A 12,391-nucleotide genomic window follows, 5' to 3' on the forward strand; every position below is an offset into this window, starting at 1 on the left:
CTCCCCACCGCGATCGCTCTGAAAGTTTTGCACCCGTGTGGAAAACTGCAGTTCCACAGCCGCAATCCAGTCTTTGATTAGCGGCGCAGCTTCATCTTTGCGCCGAAGCGTGAACGTCCAAGAATTCCTCGTATGGTCATCAATCAGAACCAGCGCATATTTGGCTCCGCCCATACTGCTCACAGAAAACGGACCTGACAAATCTGCATGAATTAATTGAAAAGCCCTAGTGGTCACCCTCTCACACCTAGGGTATGTGCACGTTTTCACCTTTGCGGACTTGCACGCTCTGCAATCTAGAAACTTAGCACATGATTTCATTTTGCACCCTTGCGTATACTCTGGGGTCTTCATCACTGACCCCCACGACACATGGGCCATGCATCGGTGCCAGAGATGTGGACACGCATCATGAACTGGAACATTGGCACACTGCGCTTGAGCCTCCTCCGTGTCATCCGTGTCATCTGGACCTGCAAAAGAAGCATTTATGACAAACAACCTGTTTTTACATTCAACACTGACTAGGTGCTGTCCATTCTTGGAAATAGAACACTTATTGTTCTCAAAACACACTCTGTAGTTCTCAGCAAGAAGTGCACTGACAGACAGCAACGCGCAGGACAGTCCTGGAACAACAAAAGCCTGGATTGAATCCTGCAAGAAAGAACAAAACAGTGAGCCAGTCTGCGTGAGTGGGTGTCGAGTCCCATCTGCTAAACAGACAGTCTTCCCAGATTTTACAGAGGTGCAGTTCTCCAGGAATCCAGCAGAAGGCACTAGATTATGAGACGCTCCTGAGTCGATGATAAAAGCCAGCACAGCATCCTGTTGACAACTCTTGACTACAGCCATAGAGGCAGCCAAATGTTTACGTTCAGTGTCTCTGCCAGCTGCCTTCGGCTTGCCTTTCCCACGCTTTGAAGAAGAGCTCTTTATCTGGTTGCTACGGGAGACGGCCTTGGGCTGTTCCTCCACTGGACATTCTCTCACCAGATGGGAGGGGGAGCCACAGCGATAACAGCGGCGACGCGTAGCAACAGCTCTCACAGCTCCTTCTTCAGCCATTCCTTTGTTCCCAGCACCCCCACCTTTGGGTGCACAGCCTGGGCCTGCACGCTCCCCAGCACTCTGGTTGTAGGCCTCAACATCACACGGCCCCTCGGAGACAAAGCAGCTACTCCCAGCTGTAACTTCAGGAACATGGCCAGCAGCCCCCTCTGGGCTCTCAGCTTCCTGCCTGCTCTCGGCTTTCTCCCGGCCCTGGGCTCCTGCTGAGTTCTCACACAGACTCCTCAGCACCTGCCAGGCAGCCTGAGCCGACTCAATGCCCTCCAGGTGGGGCAACAGCATAACGTCCACGCTTGCTCTCAACATGCAGAGCTCCCTTTGCATTCTCTGCTCTCTATCTTCCAGCAATGCAGCCTCCAGTTCTGCTCCTCCTTCTTCAGCAGCAACTGGCATGGGTGGGGCCGGCTCCTTCTGGGCTATACTCCAGAACCCTGTGGCCAAAAACCACCCCCTGACTCTTCTAACCCAGATATCCCAGGACTGGGTTGTGAGCTTTTCAAACGGGACATCATAAAAGTCCTGGAGCTCAGCCATCTCCTCCCCCAGTGCTCCCATTGGGGCTTTGAAGTACTCACGCGTACCAGCCAGCTTCAAAGGAGAGGCCTCCAGTGGCTCCTTGCAGCACACAGCATTGCAGCCAGCTTCCCTGCTTTTCTCCCAGGCGAAGCCTCAAAACAGGACTTTTGCCCTCCGGCAGCAAAACAACAGCTTCTCAGTTTCTCAGCCTTCTTAAGCACACAGCACATCAAAGCAGGCTTCAAAGCAGCTTCCTCTAATTGCAATTACTGCCTCCATAACCTGTTAGATAATTGATTTATTGCTCAGATAAGCGTGAGGTCCGGCACGCTTCCCATCACAGGCCTCTGCATTCCAAAAGACTGACATCTGAGCATAGCAGAGTTTCGACAGCGGTAAGAGGAAACTGCAAAAAAAAACCTCCAGTGCATTCTTCAGTGTGCTTAAATAAAGTCCACACAGGATCTTAGCAGCTAAAAGCAGCTTTATTTACAGCAGGCTATCCATTATCTATCACAGCGAACAGCATCGCGAAAACACGTCCTCTCTCCTCAAAAGCGAAAGTAGAGAGAGACAGAACAAAGACTTGAGTCTCTCGGAACTGACGCAGCAGTTCCCTCCCAATAGTAGGCAGAGCGTACACTCTGAGCTGTTTAACCCTGTAAGCTCAGGTTCTCCTCACAGAGGTCCGGGAAACAAGCAAATGAAAGATAAGTGACAAAAAGCTGGAATTGTTTTTAACTGTTTTTTATTTTGTATTTTTTCTTTTTTCTTTTTCATTATGTAATATTGTGAAAACTTTAATAACTATTTTAAAAAAAAATAAAAAAGAGAATAGACTCTTGCTTTCTGGAAGCGGACCTCCCAGTGAGGAAAGGCTAGACTCCATTATTACGTCACAAAGGGAGAGGATACTTTCAACTTTTGTTTTCCTCTTTGGGGATTACAAAGTAACTGCAGCTGTCTGAACTCGCTGAAACATTGTACAGTGTATCTTTTACCCTCCTGGAATAGTTCAAATCAATTTTGGATGCTTTTCAACAGGAATAAGAAGAGTAAAAGATTGGCGATAGGCGAAGGGGATCGAGATACGGATATGTTCGTACCCTTTCCAATCTGTGCCCCATCCCAAGGGACGAGGATAGGGTGAGCAAGGATTACTCACCTCCGTCACTGGTGTTGTGCAATGCCAGGTCTATAGGCAAGAAAACCGCCACTCTGTGAGATTTCTTTACCTCGCAGGGGGTCGACCTGGCTTGTGTGACGGAGACCTGGGTGCGCGAAGGGGAAACTGTTACCTTACGAGAGATGGCGCCCCCGGGTTTCTCCGTCCTCCACCAGTCACGGACTGGGGGCTGGGGGGGAGGAGTGGCATTATTAATCTGGGAAGATTGTTCTTTCAGGGCTCTACCATCACCATCGATCCCCGGCATTGAATGTGTTGGCCTAGTGTGGGGCTCTGAGGTGAGCTTGGCTGTCTGGCTGGTGTACCGGCCACCTAGCGCACCAGCAGCCACCCTGTCAGGCCTGCTGGAGGCGGTGGCCGGCTGGGCCTTGGAGTTCCCTAACCTAACCTATTGGTATTGGGGGACTTCAACATCCATGCTGATGCCACTCCCTCCTCACAGGCTCTGGACCTGGTGTCTTCCATGGCGACACTAGGGCTCTCCCAGTTTCTTTTGGGCCCCACACATCAAGCAGGCCACATGCTGGATTTGATCTTTGGCGCCGGTATAGATGTGATCATGTCTCCTTCAATGAAGGTGCCATGGTCTGATCACTATGCTCTGAAAGCCAGGATTGACTTTCCACCCCCACCCTGCTTAGGTGGCGAGCCGATTTGGGCTCGCCCGCAGAGGCTGATGGACCCTGATAGATTCCGTCAAGCCTTGCGGGACCTTGCTCCCCCTGGCAACTCATTGACTGAGCTTGTTGAGGGCTGGAATATCCAGCTCCTAGCAGCCATCGATGAGATCGCACCTAGGCGCCCTCTGCGACCCCGCAAAAACCGGGCTCCCTGGTTTACCGAGGAGCTCCGGAAAATGAAGGGGGACCTCAGACGGTTAGAGCGAGTATGGCGGGGTGCCCGTGACGGAGCCTCAAGAACATCTTATAGGGTTTTTTATGAAAACCTATGAGATGGCAGTGAAGGCCGCTAAGAAGTTTTACTTCTCAGCCTCCATTGCATCCGCTAGCTCTCGCCCGGCGCAATTATTTAGTATAATTAGGTCTTTAACGTCCCTTGAAGGACAGCCAAATTTAAATAACAATCTGACACAGCTGTGAGGCATTTGCGAGCTTTTTTGCGGAGAAGGTCCTGTTGCTCCGCCATGACCTCCCTGCCAATTTGGATACAATAAAGGAACTGGAGGCCCCTCGACTGTCCTCTGGTCCAGTATTGGACCACTTTGACCGGATATCCCCAGCCGATGTGGACAGACTCCTCCGAGCTGGAAAGCCCACCACCTGTCCTCTTGACCCGTGCCCGTCTTGGCTGATTAGAGTGTGTCCAGATGAGGTGCGGGCCCCCCTGGGGGATATCATAAATTTGTCCCTTGGCACCGGGATATTCCCAGGGGAACTGAAGGAGGCAGTGGTGCGCCCGCTCTTAAAGAAAACATCATTAGATCCCTTAGATCTATCCAATTACCGCCCGGTTTCGAATCTTCCATTCCTGGGTAAGGTGATTGAGAGAGCGGTTGCTGAACAGCTTGGTAGGTTTCTGGATGAAACATCGGCTCTGGATCCATTCCAGTCCGGCTTCCGCGCTGGTCATGGGACCGAGACGGCTCTGGTCACCCTAACAGATGATCTCCGCAGGCAGCTGGATCGAGGCGGGTCAGGGCTGCTGATTCTTCTAGACCTGTCAGCAGCCTTCGACATGGTCGATCACGAACTCCTGGACCACCGCCTTGCCGACGTGGGGATCCAGGGCACAGTCCTTCAATGGCTGCGCTCGTTTCTCTCTGGTCGGGAACAGAGGGTGGCGCTTGGGGGGGAATTGTCATCGCGCCACTCCTTGGTGTGTGGAATGCCTCAGGGTGCGATACTCTCCCCGATGCTTTTTAACATCTTTATGCGCCCCCTCGCCCAGCTTGTCCAGAGTTTTGGGCTGGGTTGCCATCAGTATGCCGATGACACCCAACTCTATCTGTTGATGGATGGCCATCCTGACTCGGCCCCAGACACACTGACCAGATGTTTGGAAGCTGTGGCTGGATGGTTACGTGGGAGCCGGTTGAAGTTAAATCCTTCAAAGACAGAGGTCATCTGGCTGGGACGGGACGATATGGGATTGAGGGGGCAACTCCCATCTCTTGCGGGGGTGCAATTAGTGCCAGCACCGTCCGTTAAGAGTTTGGGTGTAATCTTCGATACCTCCCTCTCTATGGAGGCACAGATTACAGCTATAACAAAGGCGGCATTTTTTCATCTCCGCCAAGCTAAGCAGTTGGCCCCTTATCTCTCTCGCCCTGACCTAGCCACTGTGATCCACGCGATGGTCACCTCCAGACTGAATTATTGTAACTCACTCTACGTGGGGCTGCCCTTGAGACTGACCCAGAAACTCCAGCGGGTGCAGAATGCTGCAGCGAGACTCCTTACGGGGTCCTCGCTGCAAGATCACATTCACCCGGTGCTATACCAGCTGCACTGGCTCCCGGTGGAGTACAGGATCAGGTTTAAGGTGCTGGTTTTAACCTTTAAAGCCCTATACAGCCTAGGACCCTCGTACCTATGGGACCGCCTCTCCTGGTATGCCCCACAGAGGAACCTACGGTCTGCAAATAAAAACATCCTGAAGGTCCCAGGCCTCAGAGAGGTTAGGCTGGCCTCAACTAGAGCCAGGGCTTTCTCGGCTGTGGCTCCAATCTGGTGGAACGCTCTGTCACAAGAGACCAGGGCCCTGCGGGACCTGACATCTTTCCGCAGGGCCTGCAAGACAGAGTTGTTCCACCAGGCCTTTGGTCAGGGCCCAGCCTGACTCCCTCCTCTGGCAACCTGCACAGAATTTTGCCTAACGGTTGCCATTAATTTGATTTTAATTAATTTTTATAATGAAATGTTTTTAGAATGTTGGATTATTTGATTGTTTGATTATTTGATTGTTGTTAGCTGCCCTGAGCCCGGCTTCGGCTGGGGAGGGCGGGATATAAATAAAATTTATTATTATTATTATTATTATTATTATTAAAAAGAACAAGACTTTGAAAGGGGGGAGCTGCTGAGCTGCCTGTTGCTGTCTGTGTACTAAAAACCTGTGGACTGAGTCTGGGTAAGCGGACCTTGAAACTGTGGAATAGTTATGGCTAATGGTGTAGGTAAGCCTGAGAAAAGCAAGCCTAAAGACAGAAGAGGCTCTAAAGCACTAACTTTTGAAGAGTTGGTGATGCAAATGTTGACTGAAATAAAACAGATGGAAGAGGAACCCAGCAGAGCCTACAGGAGCTTAAACAAGAATTTGTAGATTTGAAAAAAGAAATTCAAGAAGTCAAGGCAGAAGTTACAGGTCACAAGAGAAGATTGTCGGAATTGCAAAGTCCCTGAGAGTCCCTGATGTGGAGAGGACCCAACAGGAAGCGCTTAAGGCAATTGCTTTTTTACCTGGAAGAATCTGGGACCAGAAAGAGGAGGAGACACAAGAAGGTTGGAAGAAATTTAAAGAATATTTAGCTAAATATTGTTATATATGATAATGAGAAGTCACTTGGAAGTAACAAATAGGCTTAGGACTAAAATATGAACGTGTTGTAAAATATGAAGGATTAGAATACTAATAAAAGAGACGAGGGTAGTAAATAGGAGATAATTTTATTAGAAATATGATTTTGGAGAACTGTTACAAGGTGATACAATGAAATTCAGTTAGGGGGGACTCGATAAAGTCAGTTAACAATGTAAGGTAAATTGGGTTTTGAAAGGAATAATTGTTTCTATGTTTTTCTTTTGTATTCTAATGTGTTTTCTTTTGTTGTGTGTTGTGTTGTGTTGTGTCATTTCTTCTTAGAAATTTGGAAAAGCAATAAAAAAAAATTGGGAAAAAAAATTGAGGAGGCCACCCCCCAGGTTTGTTTGTTTTTTAAAAAAAATGCAACCTTTTATTCTTCCACAACTTGCCATACAATTTCTCTTTCAATTTGCCCTCTTAAAAAATTAAAAAATAAATGCACAAAGGTCATTAGAAAAACAAAATACAATAAAATACAAACGTGGACAGGTCCCATCTTTGCGGGACAAACGCAAAAGTTGCTTTAAAGCAGGGTTTCCCAAACTTGGGTCCCCAACAGCTCCCGGACTACAGTTCCCATCATCCCTCCCCATTGGTCCTGGCTAGCTAGGGATGATGGGAGTTGTAGTCCAAAACCAGCTGTAGACCCAAGTTTGCTTTAAAGGGAAAGTAGGCTGGCCCTTTGACACCCTCTGCTGGCCAAAAGCACTGCCCCAGAATCTGAACCACCCCCAGTACTGCTAATTGGAATTAATAGAGCGCAAAACTGAAGTTTGATCGGCACTTCAACCTCTAGGGAGCTTCTAGGTGTTTTCTGCGCCACCTAGAGTACCCACAGAATTGTGGCTTCTACTGGCAACACACACAGGAGAACAAATGAAAGACAAACACAAGGGGCAGGGATAAATCTGGAAAGGGCCATACCAAATGGACATCCGTTGTGAAGAGGTCACTTTCCCCACTGCTGAACAATGCCACAGGTAGAGGAGATGGAATGCTAGAAGTGTTCTCCGGGGCAAGGGGAGCTGCTGGGAAATTGAGCTACCGGCTCAAAATATTACTTTTTTAAAAAGTTGCTGCCATTATAGGCATTGCCATTCAAATGGTGTGCATGCATCATGTGATTGATTGTGCAAGGCAGGCCTTACCTGGCGCCCACCAATATTGTATTCAAGTCGGCACCACTGGGTCGGGTGGTTTCCCAATTTAAAAAAATACATAAATCTCCTTCCTTTGCACATGTTCCAGCTTGTCAATATCCTCATTTATGCTTTTTAAAATTTATTTGCCCTTCATCTGAAGATTTTACAATATAAACATACAGGATAAAAGCATGGCTTTCTCAAAAACAATACAAGCCAGAGAAATCTCTCCTTTTCTTTTCTTTTTTAGATGGAGTTACAAACTGTGTTGATCAGGGGACTACTGTGGAAATAGTGCATCTAGATTTCAGTAAGGCTTTTGACAGAGTCCTCTGTGAGATTTATGTGAGGAAGCTGGTAAAATGAGGCTGAATGAGGTAACTGTTAGGTGGATTTGACTGACTGAACCCAAAGAGGACTCCTTCATGGGTCCTCCTCATCCTGGGGAAAAGTGACAAGAGGGGTGCTGCAGGGTCTTGATAAATGACATGGATGAAGGAAATGAGGGGATGCTCATCACATCTGCAGATGACACCAAATGGATCATAATGGCATCCTCTCTCTTCTTCAGCAACAGACAGGGAGACAAAGAACAGTGCAAAAGCACAGCAGAGCGGAAGAGATAAGACTGACTTCCGTTCTTACACTTTCCAAGCCTAGGAAAGTAAACAGGGGCATGTGACATACTAGCCACATATCCAGCAACGGGAGGAATGAATTGCTAACACACCACATATGATTGCAGGTGATAGAAGTAAAAAAGCCCTTTTTGCTTATGGGGTACCCAAGAGCCCATACAGAGTCCTTTTGTAGGTTCTCTATCGGTAGGAGAAAATAACAGAGACCAACCAGAGAATATTGAGAAGCAAAGCAGCTATTAAGCCTGTTCTTTATTAACTCCCCCACATGCAAGAGAGAGGAGGAGGACCCCGAGCCCTGCATGCAAGCCCTTATATAGACATTTTTAATTGCCCACCCTGGAGTCCAAGACCACCCCCAGATACATCATACATACATCACAGAAGGGGTGTAGCCCAAGACTACCCCCCAGATGCATCATACCTACGTCACAGAAAAAGCGGTCTACAACAGAAATCTGAGTGCGTTGTTTTTACCTTGTCTGCCAGGTTACCTGTAAATGGTCACTTGACTGGATTACCTGGGGAGCCTGGCCATTCTTTTGTAATGATAATACTTCATTCCTGAGCCAGGTCACAGGCCCACTCTATTCACACCTTAAATGTGCCCTTAAGGCAGGATTTGTGAGGACAGAGACAACTGGGAGGTTTCTGCATTTCCTTCGACCTTGTCGAGAAATATTTGAGGTGAGTGAAAGAGTCAAAATGGCTTTAGGGCTTTTCCTGTGGGTTTTGGACATGTGGTTTATATATTTATATATGTATTTGCTTGGTACATTGAGGAACATTTATATAATATATCCTAAAAAATTATTTTAACCATTTCCCCCTTTAGGGCTATAATTTTTTCTAAAAAATTGTTGCCCCACAAATAATAACCTGGTTGGTTGTAAATGGATGCCTTCGTGTAAATCTTAAGAGACTTGCATGTCAGGCCTCTTGAGAGCCAGTGTGGTGTAGTGGTTAAAAGCGGTAGACTCGTAATCTGGGGAACCGGGTTCGCTTCCCCGCTCCTCCAGATGCAGCTGCTGGGTGACCTTGGGCCAGTCACACTTCTCTGAAGTCTCTCAGCCCCACTCACCTCACAGAGTGTTTGTTGTGGGGGAGGAAGGGAAAGGAGAATGTTAGCCGCTTTGAGACTCCTTCGGGTAGTTATAAAGCGGGATATCAAATCCAAACTCATTTTCTTCTTCTTCTTCTTCTTCTTCTTCTTCTTCTTCTTCTTCTCCTTCTCCTCCTCCTCCTCCTCCTCCTCCTCCTCCTCCTCCTCCTCTTAAGGCTATTTGCAAGTGTAGCAGTGCACATAGCTGGACATAGGATATCACATAAAAAAATAATACAGTTGAAGCGTAAGGTTCATAAATATGTAAGAAAAGACAGGTATATGTTCCTTTTTGTGTGTCTGTATATATGTGATTGAAACTTTAATCTATTTTACAAGATGTACTATATATATATATATATATATATATATATATATATATATATATGTATTGTAAGGATATTAATAAAGCTGGGGGGGGGGGAGGAAAGCGTGAGGCAAGGGGGAGGTGGTGCCAGAATTTGGCATCGTACAGGGCAGCACCACCATTTGAGATGCCACGATCCGCCATTGCTCTGACCTCTGGGGTGTGTCCTTTTCTTACCCAGCACCCCAATCTCTGTGCAACAAGAAACTCCAGGGGTGCTTCTCCTTACCCGGGGTTTAGTTTTCTGGGAACGAAGGTTAGCAGAGACTGTGGAGTCTTCAGGATACCTGGTTTTATTTGCACATATATACAACCTGAGCATAGGATGGAGGGGCTCTTAGCACCCCCCCTTACAGATCTTGCTTCTGCATTAGGTTTCCCATAAAGCCCCAAGTCCAGCTTTGGAGTCTGGCACAGAGCAGGAAAGAATTTCAAGAGGGACAAATCTAAGGTCCTGCACACAGAGATCAGATTCTATCCAATTCAGATTTCTTTGTGGGGCAGGTATAGGACCATGAACACTCATCCCAATTTCTTAAAAGTCTTCCCACCACACTTTTCAATGCATTTACCCTTCATTTTCCAAACTGCAAAAAGGCCAGATTATTATTATTTTTTAAGTGGATTTCACAGTTGGGGATGTTTAGCCTGGAGAAGGGGAGACGGAGACATGACTTGAGAGCCGTCTTCAAATACCTGAAGGGCTCCCACATGGAAGTTGCAAGAAGCTTGCACCTGCTCCTGCTCTGGAGACAAGGACCCAAATGACTTGCGAGAAAGGAGATTCCAACTAAAGAACTGTCATGCATCCATACTGCTATGGAAAGGGTGAATGTCTTCTAGAATTCTCTGGTGTCACCAGAAGAGGAAGCCGTTCTTTTCAGTTAGGTCTGCTATCAACTGCAGAGGATGAGTAGCCTTGGGAGTCTCTTGGGGAGATGGAAGTGATGAAAGGACTGAATCCATGAGAGAGAGCTACTTGCTCTGAGATGGGGGAACCTTTGGGCAAAGGCCAGCAGCGAAGGGATGCTGTTGGCCGCTAGTTTCTTTTCCTCACCACTTTCCCAAAGGGCGTAACATCGGAGGTCCTGCGGGAGGAAAGAGCATCTCGGAGTCAGGGGGCAGCCTGGGCCAAAGCGGCCCTCCACTGCCCCCACCACAGAGTCCCTGGCTTTCCTTTACCATCTCTGATGCCATCCAGACACTTACATTAAGCAGGAGGAGGAGGTGTGGAGCGTTGGGGGTCTCTGTCAGAGCAGATGATGGAAGTGCCACTTCAATTCTTGTGGGAGACACCCATGTTCAAGCCAGCAGGTCCACGAAGGGGAAGGAGGGAAAGAGAGAAGAGATTTTGAGTCCTGAGTGCAGTTGTGGAAGTATGTGAAGAGGAAGAAGAGCCATGTCAAGAGAAGTCAAGACCAACGGTTACAAACCTTCCTGTCCACCTGCTTTTCATGTCCAGGAGTGTCTGAAACGTCCTGTGGACTATTGCACTGCAGAGGTCGGAGGAGAAGTTTGGATTATGGGGCGCTTGTCAAAATGTCCCAGGCGCCCCAGGATGTCCTGGAAGAGAGCAGAGGAGGAAAGTCAGGTCCTTCCAGGGGCATCAGGAGGGCACCTCTGACCTCAAACTCCAGGCTTGGCTTGCCCATCCCTGACAACTCCCTCCTGGGGTCCCTCACACAACCAGAATGGACTCTGCAGTGTGATTCTTGGGCAGCTGGATGGTCCAAAGACCCCTCAGTGCTGCTGCCTCAAAGACTGTGATCACCTGGAGCAGGAAAAGTAAAGAGAACTAAGGACAGACCTCCCTGTCCTCTCATTCTTTCCCTCTAGTTGGCCTGGAAAGTTGTGTGGAGAATTGAGATGCCCATCTCTGAAGTGGAGGACCCCCCCCCCAGCAGGCTCTGGAAGTGCCGCTTCAGTTCCTGCGGGAAAAGGGAGAAGAGAGGTTGAGTGCTGGGTTAAATCTTGAAGGGTGTGAGAAGAAGAAAGAGCTGAGCAAAGGGAAGTCAAGACATACTTCTCTGTCCTCCACCTTCTCAGCCCCTTTCAGCACTGCCTCAAACATCCTGTGCAGGATAGCACTGGGCATATCGCCGCTGAACTTTGGCCTCATGATGCTGCAGAGATGAAGGGGAGAGGGTTAGATGCTGCCTCCTCTGAGTCTCCCTTGCCCCCTTCTCCCTCCTGCCTGCTCTTCCCCACCCAGAGCTCCCCCTGGAATTCTGTCCACCCCCCACCCCCACAACCCCGTCCATCCCAAAGAACCCCCTCACCTCAGCTGGAGGAGGGCCAGGGCCAGGCTCAGGGATTGATCCCTGAAGCGCTCCAAGTGCCCCAAGATGTCCTGCAAGAGAGCAGAGGAGGAAAGCCAGCTCTTTCGGGGGGGGGGGCAGCCAGAGAACTGCACCCTGAGATGCCCCCTAGCCCTCCGGTCTCCAAACTTGCTCACCTATCACCACGGGCTCCTCCTGGACTTGCAGCGGGGCCACCCTGTTCCTCTGCTGGCAGCTGAACAGGGCCCTGAACCACCTGAACCTAGAAGAGAGGAGTGGGGGGGGGGAGAGTGACCCAGGAGCCCCAATGGGTGGGGGGTGTTTGTGTCTGTGCGGGGGGCCGAGAGAGGAAGGTGGTGGAGTCTTCCTTGGAACCAGAGAGACCCCCATGAAGGGGGAGAAGGCCGATGGCGTTGGGCAGCTGGAAAGATGCAAGATGGAGCCAGGGAGAGGTGTAGTGGTTGGAGGGCTGGACTAGGAGGACCGGGAAGAGGAGAGTTCGAATCCCCACTGAGCCATGAAGCTCCCTGGTGGACCTTGGGCCAGC

General features: G+C 49.0%; 1 long non-coding RNA gene across 1 annotated transcript; it reads left to right on the plus strand.

Moving 5' to 3' along the window:
- Positions 1-2,416: 2,416 nt before the first annotated feature.
- Positions 2,417-6,326, plus strand: LOC308476024. The gene is made up of 2 exons (XR_013985648.1): positions 2,417-2,454; positions 6,232-6,326. It is a non-coding gene; the product is annotated as an uncharacterized lncRNA (long non-coding RNA).
- The last annotated feature ends 6,065 nt before the right edge of the window (positions 6,327-12,391 follow it).

Source organism: Podarcis pityusensis, assembly GCF_964106645.2.
Source record: "Podarcis pityusensis genome assembly, chromosome: 4".
Taxonomy (NCBI): Eukaryota; Metazoa; Chordata; class Lepidosauria; order Squamata; family Lacertidae; genus Podarcis; species Podarcis pityusensis.